Source organism: Schistocerca serialis, chromosome 4 (assembly GCF_023864345.2).
Source record: "Schistocerca serialis cubense isolate TAMUIC-IGC-003099 chromosome 4, iqSchSeri2.2, whole genome shotgun sequence".
NCBI lineage: Eukaryota > Metazoa > Arthropoda > Insecta > Orthoptera > Acrididae > Schistocerca > Schistocerca serialis.
The window spans coordinates 365,992,645-366,003,673 of record NC_064641.1 but is presented as its reverse complement, the minus strand read 5'-3'; the positions used below and the strand labels follow the sequence as shown (position 1 = coordinate 366,003,673).

Here is an 11,029-nt window from a genome sequence, read left to right as displayed (position 1 = left end):
CCAGCAGGCGGACGGACGGACGGACGGACGAACGAAAGAACGAACAGCGACAGCAGCGGGCAGACAGACAGACAGACACACAGACACACACAATCTTCGAAGACGGAGATTCCACCCTGAGAGTAGCCCAGGCTTTGCAATCTGACGCTTTCGAAGGAGGGGATCCAACCCTCTAGATCGCTTGCAAGCTATCACCGCTCGCTACTTATGCCACGTGACCGTCAACACGCCCTACGAGAATACGACACACTCTTCACATTTCGCGATTTACAAGCTCGGACATTCTGCAAAGAACCTACTTCTACTCTTACTTGGCCGCCATGATCTCGCTCAGCTATTTTGTGCGCTACCAGTGCTTCTTGCGTTCCGAAATGAGAGACCATTGCCTCAGGCGAGACTGTATGTAAACACCGCTTGCACCTCCGGCCGCTAGATGGCGGCCTGGGGCACATACAGTAGCATTCTACGGCGCAAGCAGACATGCCAAATAGCCACTGAAAGAGAAACACACAAGAGGGCATTCATAGGACTCTTGTGCTTTCTTTAAAACCGCCTCTCTCTTCGAAATTTTTCGCACAGCACTAGCTCATTCACCTCACTCTAACAGTGCGAACTCTTGTCGATATTTGGCCTCTTTCATGCATACTTCCTCTTTCGTTTCACTTTGCGTCTTACTTGATACCCGCCCTTGGAGCTGCTGATATACAATACTCGCAACAAATGTGTTTCTCTCTGTATCTCTTTTCGCCTATCACGAGTATTGCTTTTCCTCACATGGCAATTATGAAAACACCCACAGCTGAACAAACACTTCCATTCAGCGCCACGTCCATACTATCAATCATACACCAGTAATTTCACAGCTACTTGCTCCATTAATACATTTCTTATGTCTACTGTTAAACAGATGAAGAATCAAAGTATACAACAAGTCTCTATCAACATCACTGTCAGGACATTTTACAGACCTACGCATACCATGCCAATCTGTATGCTTCAACTATGATGGCCCATGTGCTATGAATACAGAAATTTCTCATAAAATAACAAATAATTTTACAACTATACAACTACTCCGACAAGCTCCTTACTAAAATGCTACATGTTTAGCAATCCCCCCATCATCTCAGAATAATCCCAAGCAGTGCTTTCATCCCATGAGCACTTCTTTGCAAGCAAAACCACAAACTGCTTTTTATACTAGCTTCCTTGTCACAGTGAACAGGAAACTAATGCTAGTGCCTCAGTTTACTAAAAAGCTTTTTTCGCTTGCAACATATAAACTACCAACTTGAACCTCACACACACACACACACACACACACATACAGAAAACTTAATTCCACAGAAATTTAGGAGTAACAGTGGTTACCTCACATTTTCATACATACTCAAATAGCTACTTCTGTGCACTTCACACAATGTTCTCAGAGTGTTCCACCAGAGAACACAGTTATCACTATGCATGGATTCTGGTAAAAGAGCATTAAAAAACAAACAGCCTGATCAAAGTGATTATCTGCACATCCTCTGCCAATATCATGTCACTCTATACCCGAGGGAAACTAGAATGCAGGGAAAGGAGCTTTGTTGTGAGCACTGTGTTGGTATTTCATCATTTACTGACCAAAGTCTTCTCAAGCCAAGTATGCACCAGCTCTGTGTATGGCTGGGTCAATCAAGAGCCCCTATCAATTTTACTTAAAAGACAAGCAGCATCAACAACTCACAGGAGGCACTGAACATTTTTACCATTATCTGCACCACCTTCCACTGATTTACTGAAGAAGAAACTGCAAAGTCTGCCCAATTTTGTACACAAGTAATCTTGAAAACATTGGAGTCAACAGCAGATACATAGTTTCCAAGACTGTAGCTAGGAACAACCCTTCAATTTCAAGATTTATCTCTCACTGAGACACACCATACCCAAACTACACCTAGCAGGAAATTACTACTTACTTCATTTCTAGCTATTTATGTTATATTCAACAACTGTCTCTTTCTCACCTAAATCTTCTACACAACTGAGTACACTGTTATGAACAAACACATTATGGCAACAAGCCAGTGTCACTAATATCCACTCTATTGAAAACCATTTAAATACTCATCCTGCCCAACTAACCACCATCTTCGGCCCAAAGCTCACTCACATCATACCTACAAAAAACAAACTTCTGTGGTAAAATTAATTTTGGGTTTCAAAACATAATCTACTAATCACATACCAGTATTTCTTACAAAGCCTATCATTCATCATTCTCTTGAAAATATCAGTTTATATGCTGTTGTGCAACTGCAGTGCAAGTAAACACTCTCAAATCATCTAGAACTGAGGTACGGAAAGGGTTCACCAAGTGTTTCCAGGTAGTCCTGTAGCTCCCTCTCTGTCTTTACACAATCGTCTAACACACTGTACGCCATTTCAGGGCAAATGTACTTGTTTCATTATACTACGACACGGCCTATTACAATTTCAAATTTTAAAAAAACAAATATCTGCCTGATCCAACGTCATCCGCTACTCCGCGCCCTTCATTCACACAACACAATCTACCTCTTGCTACTTACATTACGTTTTCACTTGTGATTATGGCTCAGCAATAGCCGAGCACTACGAAAAATACCTTATAGACTCATTTAATGTTCCCCTCCACGGAAATCTTTAGTAAAAGGCGAAAGAATTATTCGTTTTGAAGGGAAACCAGAGTGCCGATCAACGCCCTCACTTCAATACTTATGGCTGCTTCTCTATTACTTCTCCGCGAGAACGCGGAAAATTCTTTCCGTCTTGTCTACTTCTCTACCGTCAACAGACTTCCAGTGTCATGCAAGCACACACCCCAAACTAACTGTCAACGCTGAAACACGTGTCGGCCAAATGTCGTCGCTATTACTCTTTAGTTAACTATTTTCATCATTTCTGTCACCATTCAAGCTGCTTCATTACCTCACCTGCCGACAGATGGCAGCACGCCTAATTCCTGTCGGCGACTCACCGTCCGACATACAACGTCCGACAAACAACTGCCCGCACTGCTCTGCATCTAACACTAATCTCTCTCCTACCTACCACATTCGTTCACTGAAAAAACTGACAACTAGACAGTTCTTTGTACGCAAAACTAGGCCACATCAGACGCAACGTGTATGTAGATGTATGGTACAAGGGAAATATCCCCCCACTCCCACACATCTAATTAATACTAGTTGACAACAGAAATAAAATTTCTGTCGATAGTATTTGAACCAGTCTTATTCATTTGCCAATTTCATGCATTCCTTCTTGCAGATAACAGTGCCTTGCAAATCGCTCAATTCATGTTTGCTAGCCAAACGTGCTCCTCCTAAATGTTTCGTACATCATGCATTAGTGGTGATTATCAACACTGTGTTGTGTGTCAGCTTTTTATGGTCATCAATTGCACTCTTCTTGTGTTGCTCACTCAGTCTTGTAACTCAAAAGTACGTCGTTGTCATCCAAGCCTAGCACTTGGAGCAGGCCAAATCAAATGGCTCGTCCCCGTGACACTCGAGAAACTTCCACAGGGCTTTCATGACATGTCGCAATCAAAGTCCTTCCACAACCTGCAGCGACATTTCTGCAACGACGCGGGTCCCGATACCAAAGGTATGACTTACGCTTCTGATCTATAAAATAAAACCACCACTCGGAAAGCGCTATTCCCTTCCCACATCCCTCAGAATGTGGTGAACGATCATCGATTACAACCAAGATGCGATGAATCTCGATCGCAAGCCTCACGCTCAGGGAGAGTGCTACCACTCATCATCGTGGTTACGTCTACTCCAGCTTTGAACTAGAGAGAGTTGAAGACATACTACAGAAATGATCCTGTGAAGTATGATCTTGCTTGCAAGCTTTTTTTTTTTTTTTTACTTTATTGTTATTTTAAAACCTGTACAACTCAGGTAGGCTGGCAGCGGCACACTACGCCGCTCTTCAGCCATAGCGTTTTACAAGAGTATAAAACATGGTGAATGACAAAGAACAAAGTGACGGGCAAAAGAGAGAGGTCACAGAGACATAAAAAACACGGAGTCGTTCACATGTGACGATAACAACACGGATAACACGTCGGCACGGCGCACAAAGCACTGATGAGTCCGATGGCACAAGTGAACGTAGGAGTGGGACGGCGGACACCAAAAACACTATACGACGTCACACACAGGAGACACAAAAGGCGACGATCTCCGGCGCGCGAATGTTCACTATACGTGTGCGAGTCCGGGGACCTGCCAAGAGAGGAGGAGTAGGAAGGGGAGAGGGAGAGCGAGAGGGGAGAGCAGAGATGCCACGGGCAGGGGAGATAGGAAGGAGGGAGGAAGGGGGAGAGGAAGCCCGGGGGAAGAGGGTGAAGGGAGGGGACAGGGAGACGGAAAAAGAAGGGAAGAGAAGAGAAGGGAGGGAGGGTGCCGAAAGGAAAGGACACGGGAAGTGGGGGGCGGGGCAGGGTCAAAGTTGATAGGAGGGGTAGATGGAGGGGACGAGGACATCATCAGGGAGAGGGAGCTGGCGGAAGCCACCTTGGGAGAGGGTATGGAGGGTGGAGAGATGGAGACCGGGTGGGACGTGGGAATACAGGCGCGGCAGCGGGCGGGGGTGGGAGAGGATCGGGGAAAGGAGCGGGTGAGGAGGATCAAGTTTACGTGAGGTGTACAGGATACGGATCCTTTCAAGAAAAAGGAGGAGGTGGGAGAAGGAGATGAGATCATACAGGATCCGCGTGGGGGAGGGGAGACGGATGCGATAGGCAAGGCGGAGAGCATGGCGTTCAAGGATTTGGAGGGATTTATAAAAGGTAGGGGGGGCGGAGATCCACGCTGGATGGGCGTAACAAAGGATAGGGCGGATGAGGGATTTATAGGTGTGGAGGATTGTGGAGGGGTCCAGACCCCACGTGCGGCCGGAAAGGAGCTTGAGGAGACGGAGTCGGGAACGTGCCTTGGCTTGGATCGTCTGGATATGGGGAGTCCAGGAGAGGCGACGGTCGAGGGTGACGCCAAGGTACTTAAGGGTGGGAGTGAGGGCGATAGGACGGCCATAGACGGTGAGATAGAAATCAAGGAGGCGGAAGGAAGGGGTGGTTTTGCCTACAATGATCGCCTGGGTTTACGAGGGATTGACCTTGAGCAACCACTGGTTACACCAAGCGGTGAACCGGTCAAGATGGGATTGGAGAAGGCGTTGGGAGCGTTGCAGGGTGGGGGCAAGGGCGAGGAAGGCGGTGTCATCGGCAAACTGGAGGAGGTGGACGGGGGGCGACGGCGGCGGCATGTCCGCCGTGTACAAAAGGTACAGAAGGGGGGAGAGGACGGAGCCTTGGGGCACACCGGCGGAGGGGAAAAAGGTGTAGGAATCGGTGTTATGGATGGTGACATAGGAAGGACGGCGGGAGAGAAAGGAACCGATCAGACGGACGTAGTTAATGGGAAGGGCAAAGGTTTGGAGCTTGAAGAGGAGACCGGAATGCCAGACGCGGTCATAAGCGCGTTCGAGGTCAAGTGAGAGGAAGATGGCGGAGCGACGGGAATTAAGCTGTTCGGAAAGGAGATGAGTGAGGTGAAGGAGAAGATCGTCGGAAGAGAAGGATGGCCGAAAGCCACACTGGGTGACGGGAAGGAGGCGGTGCTGGCGGAGATGCTGGTGGATGCGGCGGGTGAGGATAGATTCTAGGACCTTGCTGAAGACCGAGGTAAGGCTGATGGGACGGTAGGAGGAGACGGCTGACGGCGGTTTGCCAGGTTTAAGGAACATGAGGATACGGGAGGTTTTCCACAGATCGGGGTAGTAACCGGTGGACAGGACTACATTGTAGAGCCTGGCCAGGGTGGAGAGGAAACAGACAGGAGCTTCACGAAGGTGACGGTAGGTGGCACGATCGTGACCAGGAGCGGTGTTGCGTTTTGTGCGGAGGGTAGCAATGAGATCCTGTGTAGTGATAGGGGCATTGAGTTCCGTGTGTGTAATGTTGTCCAAGTACTGGAAGCCAGGAGCGAGGGGAGGGGAAGAGGTGTCAGTTCGATCGCGGATATCTGGGAAGAGGGAGTAATCGAACTGGGGATCATCGGGGACGGAAAATACATCGGAGAGGTAGGAGGCAAAGTGATTGGCCTTACTAAGGGAGTCAGGGAAAGGGTGATCATCATGGAGAAGAGGATAATAGGGGGAGGGTTTAGTTCCGGTAAGGCGACGGAAGGCCGACCAGAACTTGGACGAGTTGATTGGTAGGGTTGCATTTAAACGGGTGCATGTCTGTCGCCAGTCCCGGCGTTTCTTAGCCGCGAGCAAATTACGAACGTGTCGCTGGAGTTGCCGGTGGCGTCGGAGTGTGGCCGGGTCACGCGTGCGGAGGAAGGCACGGGAGAGACGACGGGATTCACGGAGGAGGAGAACGGCCTGTGGGGGTAAGGTAGGACGGTGGGGGTGGATGGCGACAGTAGGAACGTGGGCCTCCACGGCCTCAGACAAGGTCCGCTGGAGAAAGGAGGCGGCATGGGTGACATCGTCAGGGTGGTGGTAGGTGAGAGGGTGGCTATCGACCTGGGTGGAAAGGGTATCCCGGTAGGCATTCCAGTCGGCTCGGGAATAGTCGTGGACATACTTAGGGGGAGGGTCAGTACGAGGGTCGGGGCGAGGGCGACGACCGTCTGAAACGGTGAGGAGGACAGGGAGATGGTCGCTACCAATAGGCTCCAGGACATCCACCGTTATGCGGCCAAGGAGGTTGGGGGAGGAGAGGATAACATCAGGAGTGGAGTTGGATTCAGGACGGGTATGCCGGGGGATGGGGACGAGGTCACCTTGAAGGGTGGAGAGGAACCGATGCCATCGCCGTAACTGGGCAGCGGAACGACTATGGATGTTGAGGTCGGCGGCGATCACGTAGGAGGAAAAGGTACGATCGACGTGGGAGAGGAAGTCGAAGGGAATAGGAGCGTTGGGGCGGACATAGATGGTGGCGCAGGTAACGGTAAGGCCGGGGAAGAAGAGACTAAGGATCAGGTGTTCGGTGGGGTCAGGAAGGAGAGGTTGGAGCCGAACGGGGATCTGGCGGTGGTGACCAATGGCAACTCCGCCACGTGCAATCGGGAGGGGATTATCGGAGCGGTGGAGGAGGTAGGGCGAAGTGTGGACAGTGTGGTGGGGTTGCAGGAAGGTTTCATTGAGGAGGAAGGCATCCACGCGGTGGGTGGCAAGGGTGTGCAGGAACAGGTTTTTGTTGGCGGGAAGGGAGCGGATGTTGTTGAAAAGGATACGTTGCTGTCGCGCCATGACTGGGATTTAAACGAGGGTGTCAAGACGGGAGAAGGTGAAATGGGCCTGGTTGTTGGAGTAGGTGGCGTACATCTTGAGTTGGAAGATGGAACGGGCAGCAAGGGAGATCTGCTGGAGGGTGTGAGGGCGCTGAAAGGGATGAACATTCTGGAGGACGATGGTGAGGAACCTGATGATGTCCTCAGCGGTGGGTGGGGGACGAAGGGAATTGCCAGGAGGGGTGGGGGCGTCCAGAGGACGGACAGGTACGGTGAGTTCAGGAGTGGTTGGAGGGGGTCGGGCTTTGCACTTTTGGGAGTAGGTGGGATGAGGGAGATTGCAGGTATTACAGGAGGGAGGGGATTGGAGGTTAGGGCACTGCCGGAGGAAGTGCGCCTGCCGAAAATGCGGGCAGGTGGGGGCCTCGCGGCACTCAGCTGTGGGGTGCGCATTATAGCGCATACACCTCTGGCAGCGCAGGGATTGAGGAGGGGAACGGGAAGGGTCGACCTTGTACCGCTGGTGGAAGAGGAGGGCACCCTCCTTCAGGAGACGATCAATGGAGGGGGCGTCCTCAGAGAAAACCCGCATAAGGCGGGTGGGGCCGGCCGAGTTGAAAATGCGGCGGACCGCCCGCACCTCCAGCGTGGGATGGGCCTGGAGCTCCGCCAACACCTCCTCCTCCGTGATCGATGGACTGAGCCGCGTGATCACGGCGGTGAGGGTCGGCGGGCGACGCGGGGGTTGGGGTTGGTGGGTAGGAGATGGAGAAGGAGCAGGGGTAAGGGAGGCGTTGGGACCAAAACGGTTGATGGGGAGACGGGAGAGGATGTCAGTATGGAGGGTTGGGCTGGGGGAGGAGATGAGAACAGAATCTCGGCGAGGAGTGAGGAGGGAGATGGGGGCACCAGGACAATGCTGGCGAAGGAAGAGGGTGAGGTTCCGGGCTTCAAGGAGAGAGGGATCAGGACGGGAGAGGAGGTAGCGGTAGGAGGAAGGGGGAGAGGAGGAGGATGAGGGGGCAGGGACAGGCGGGGAGACTTCCATGGCATCATGGGTGGGGGAAGGAGGACGAGGCGCAGCCTTTTTGGAAGCAGAGGAAGCAGGGGTGCCACCGGGGCGCTTGACGGCGGTGGAGGAGGTGTGGGGGATGGGAACAACGGGAATGTGGCGGGGAGGGGCAGGTCCCGGGGCCGGAGTCGGGGCCGGAGATGGTGACGGTGACGGTGAAGGCGACGGCGACGATGACGGTGGCAGTGGCGGCGGTGATGGCGAAGGTGACGGGGAGAGCTGGGCGTGGGCAGTGGCCCGACGGGCCATCACCCGAGCTGGGGCTGCAGTGACAGGCTGGGGGAGTGGGGGGAAGGGATCAGAACGAGAGGAGCGGGAGGAAGAAGCGGGAGAGGGGGCGACAAAGATAGAGGGTGAAGGGAGAGTGAGGAAAGGTGGAATGGAAGGAGGGGGGTGGGACTGGGCACACCAAGTTATAGTGGTGCAGGCGGCGGAAGGGGAGGTATAGACAATGGCGGTGGTGGTAGTAGTGACAGTGGTGGTGGGGGTGGACATGACGGGAGAGAGAAACAAGAACGAACAGAACGAAGAGGAGAGGACAGAAACTGGGGACAGACAAAGACGAAGACGGATGAAGACGAAGACGGCCGTAGACCAAGTTCAGGACGGCGGCACCGGACGGCGGCGGCGGGCACCGGCGGCGGCGGCGGCGGCGGCGGCAGGCGGCGACCAGGCGGGGGCGGCGAGCCCCGGCAGGCGTCGGCGGCGGCGGCGGCGGCGGCGAGCACCGGCAGGCGGCGACCAGGCGGGGGCGGCGAGCCCCGGCAGGCGGCGACGGCTGCGGCGGCTGCAAGGACCGGAAGGCGGCGACCAAGCGGCGGCGGCGGTGACGGCAAGCAGACGACACGGCAGGGATCTTCCACGTCGAAGGCGCACCCTGAGAGTAGCCCAGGCAATGAAACTCTTCGATGAAGAAGAGAGGGAATCCAACCCTCGAATGAATGCCGATCAACGCCATCACTTCAATACTTATGGCTGCTTCTCTATTACTTCTCCGCGAGAACGCGGAAAATTCTTTCCGTCTTGTCTACTTCTCTACCGTCAACAGACTTCCAGTGTCATGCAAGCACACACCCCAAACTAACTGTCAACGCTGAAACACGTGTCTGCCAAATGTCGTCGCTATTACTCTTTAGTTAACTATTTTCATCATTTCTGTCACCATTCAAGCTGCTTCATTACCTCACCTGCCGACAGATGGCAGCACGCCTAATTCCTGTCGGCGACTTACCGTCCGACATACAACGTCCGACACACAACTGCCCGCACTGCTCTGCATCTAACACTAATCTCTCTCCTTCCTACCACATTCGTTCACTGAAAAAACTGACAACTAGACAGTTCTTTGTACGCAAAACTAGGCCACATCAGACGATACGTGTATGTAGATGTATGGTGCAAGGGAAATATCCCCCTACTCCCACACATCTAATTAATACTAGTTGACAACAGAAATAAAATTTCTGTCGATAGTATTTGATCCAGTCTTATTCATTTGCCAATTTCATGCATTCCTTCTTGCAGATAACAGTGCCTTGCAAATCGCTCAATTCATGTTTGCTAGCCAAACGTGCTCCTCCTAAATGTTTCGTACATCATGCATTAGTGGTGATTATCAACACTGTGTTGTGTGTCAGCTTTTTATGGTCATCAATTGCACTCTTCTTGTGTTGCTCACTCAGTCTTGTAACTCAAAAGTACGTCGTTGTCATCCAAGCCTAGCACTTGGAGCAGGCCAAATCAAATGGCTCGTCCCCGTGACACTCGAGAAACTTCCACAAGGCTTTCATGACATGTCGCAATCAAAGTCCTTCCACAACCTGCAGCGACATTTCTGCAACGACGCGGGTCCCGATACCAAAGGTATGACTTACGCTTCTGATCTATAAAATAAAACCACCACTCGGAAAGCGCTATTCCCTTCCCACATCCCTCAGAATGTGGTGAACGATCATCGATTACAACCAAGATGCGATGAATCTCGATCGCAAGCCTCACGCTCAGGGAGAGTGCTACCACTCATCATCGTGGTTACGTCTACTCCAGCTTTGAACTAGAGAGAGTTGAAGACATACTACAGAAATGATCCTGTGAAGTATGATCTTGCTTGCAAGCTATCACCGCTCGCTACTTATGCCACGAGACCGTCAACACGCCCTACGAGAATACGACACACTCTTCACATTTCGCGATTTACAAGCTCGGACATTCTGCAAAGAACCTACTTCTACTCTTACTTGGCCGCCATGATCTCGCTCAGCTATTTTGTGCGCTACCAGTGCTTCTTGCGTTCCGAAATGAGAGACCATTGCCTCAGACGAGACTGTATGTAAACACCGCTTGCACCCCCGGCCGCTAGATGGCGGCCTGGGGCACATACAGTAGCATTCTACGGCGCAAGCAGACATGCCAAATAGCCACTGAAAGAGAAACACACAAGAGGGCATTCATAGGACTCTTGTGCTTTCTTTAAAACCGCCTCTCTCTTCGAAATTTTTCGCACAGCACTAGCTCATTCACCTCACTCTAACAGTGCGAACTCTTGTCGATATTTGGCCTCTTTCATGCATACTTCCTCTTTCGTTTCACTTTGCGTCTTACTTGATACCCGCCCTTGGAGCTGCTGATATACAATACTCGCAACAAATGTGTTTCTCTCTGTATCTCTTTTCGC

At 51.8% G+C, this 11,029-nt stretch overlaps 3 non-coding genes across 3 annotated transcripts; all 3 read right to left on the bottom strand.

Moving 5' to 3' along the window:
- Positions 1 to 2,596: 2,596 nt before the first annotated feature.
- Positions 2,597 to 2,715, bottom strand: LOC126476711 (U5 spliceosomal RNA). The gene has a single exon (XR_007587184.1). It is a non-coding gene; the product is annotated as a U5 spliceosomal RNA (small nuclear RNA).
- A 953-nt stretch (positions 2,716 to 3,668) lies between these two features.
- On the bottom strand, positions 3,669 to 3,875 carry LOC126476615 (small nucleolar RNA U3). The gene has a single exon (XR_007587104.1). It is a non-coding gene; the product is annotated as a small nucleolar RNA U3 (small nucleolar RNA).
- Positions 3,876 to 10,253: 6,378 nt separating this feature from the next.
- Positions 10,254 to 10,460, bottom strand: LOC126476613 (small nucleolar RNA U3). Its single transcript, XR_007587103.1, has one exon. It is a non-coding gene; the product is annotated as a small nucleolar RNA U3 (small nucleolar RNA).
- Positions 10,461 to 11,029: the final 569 nt, after the last annotated feature.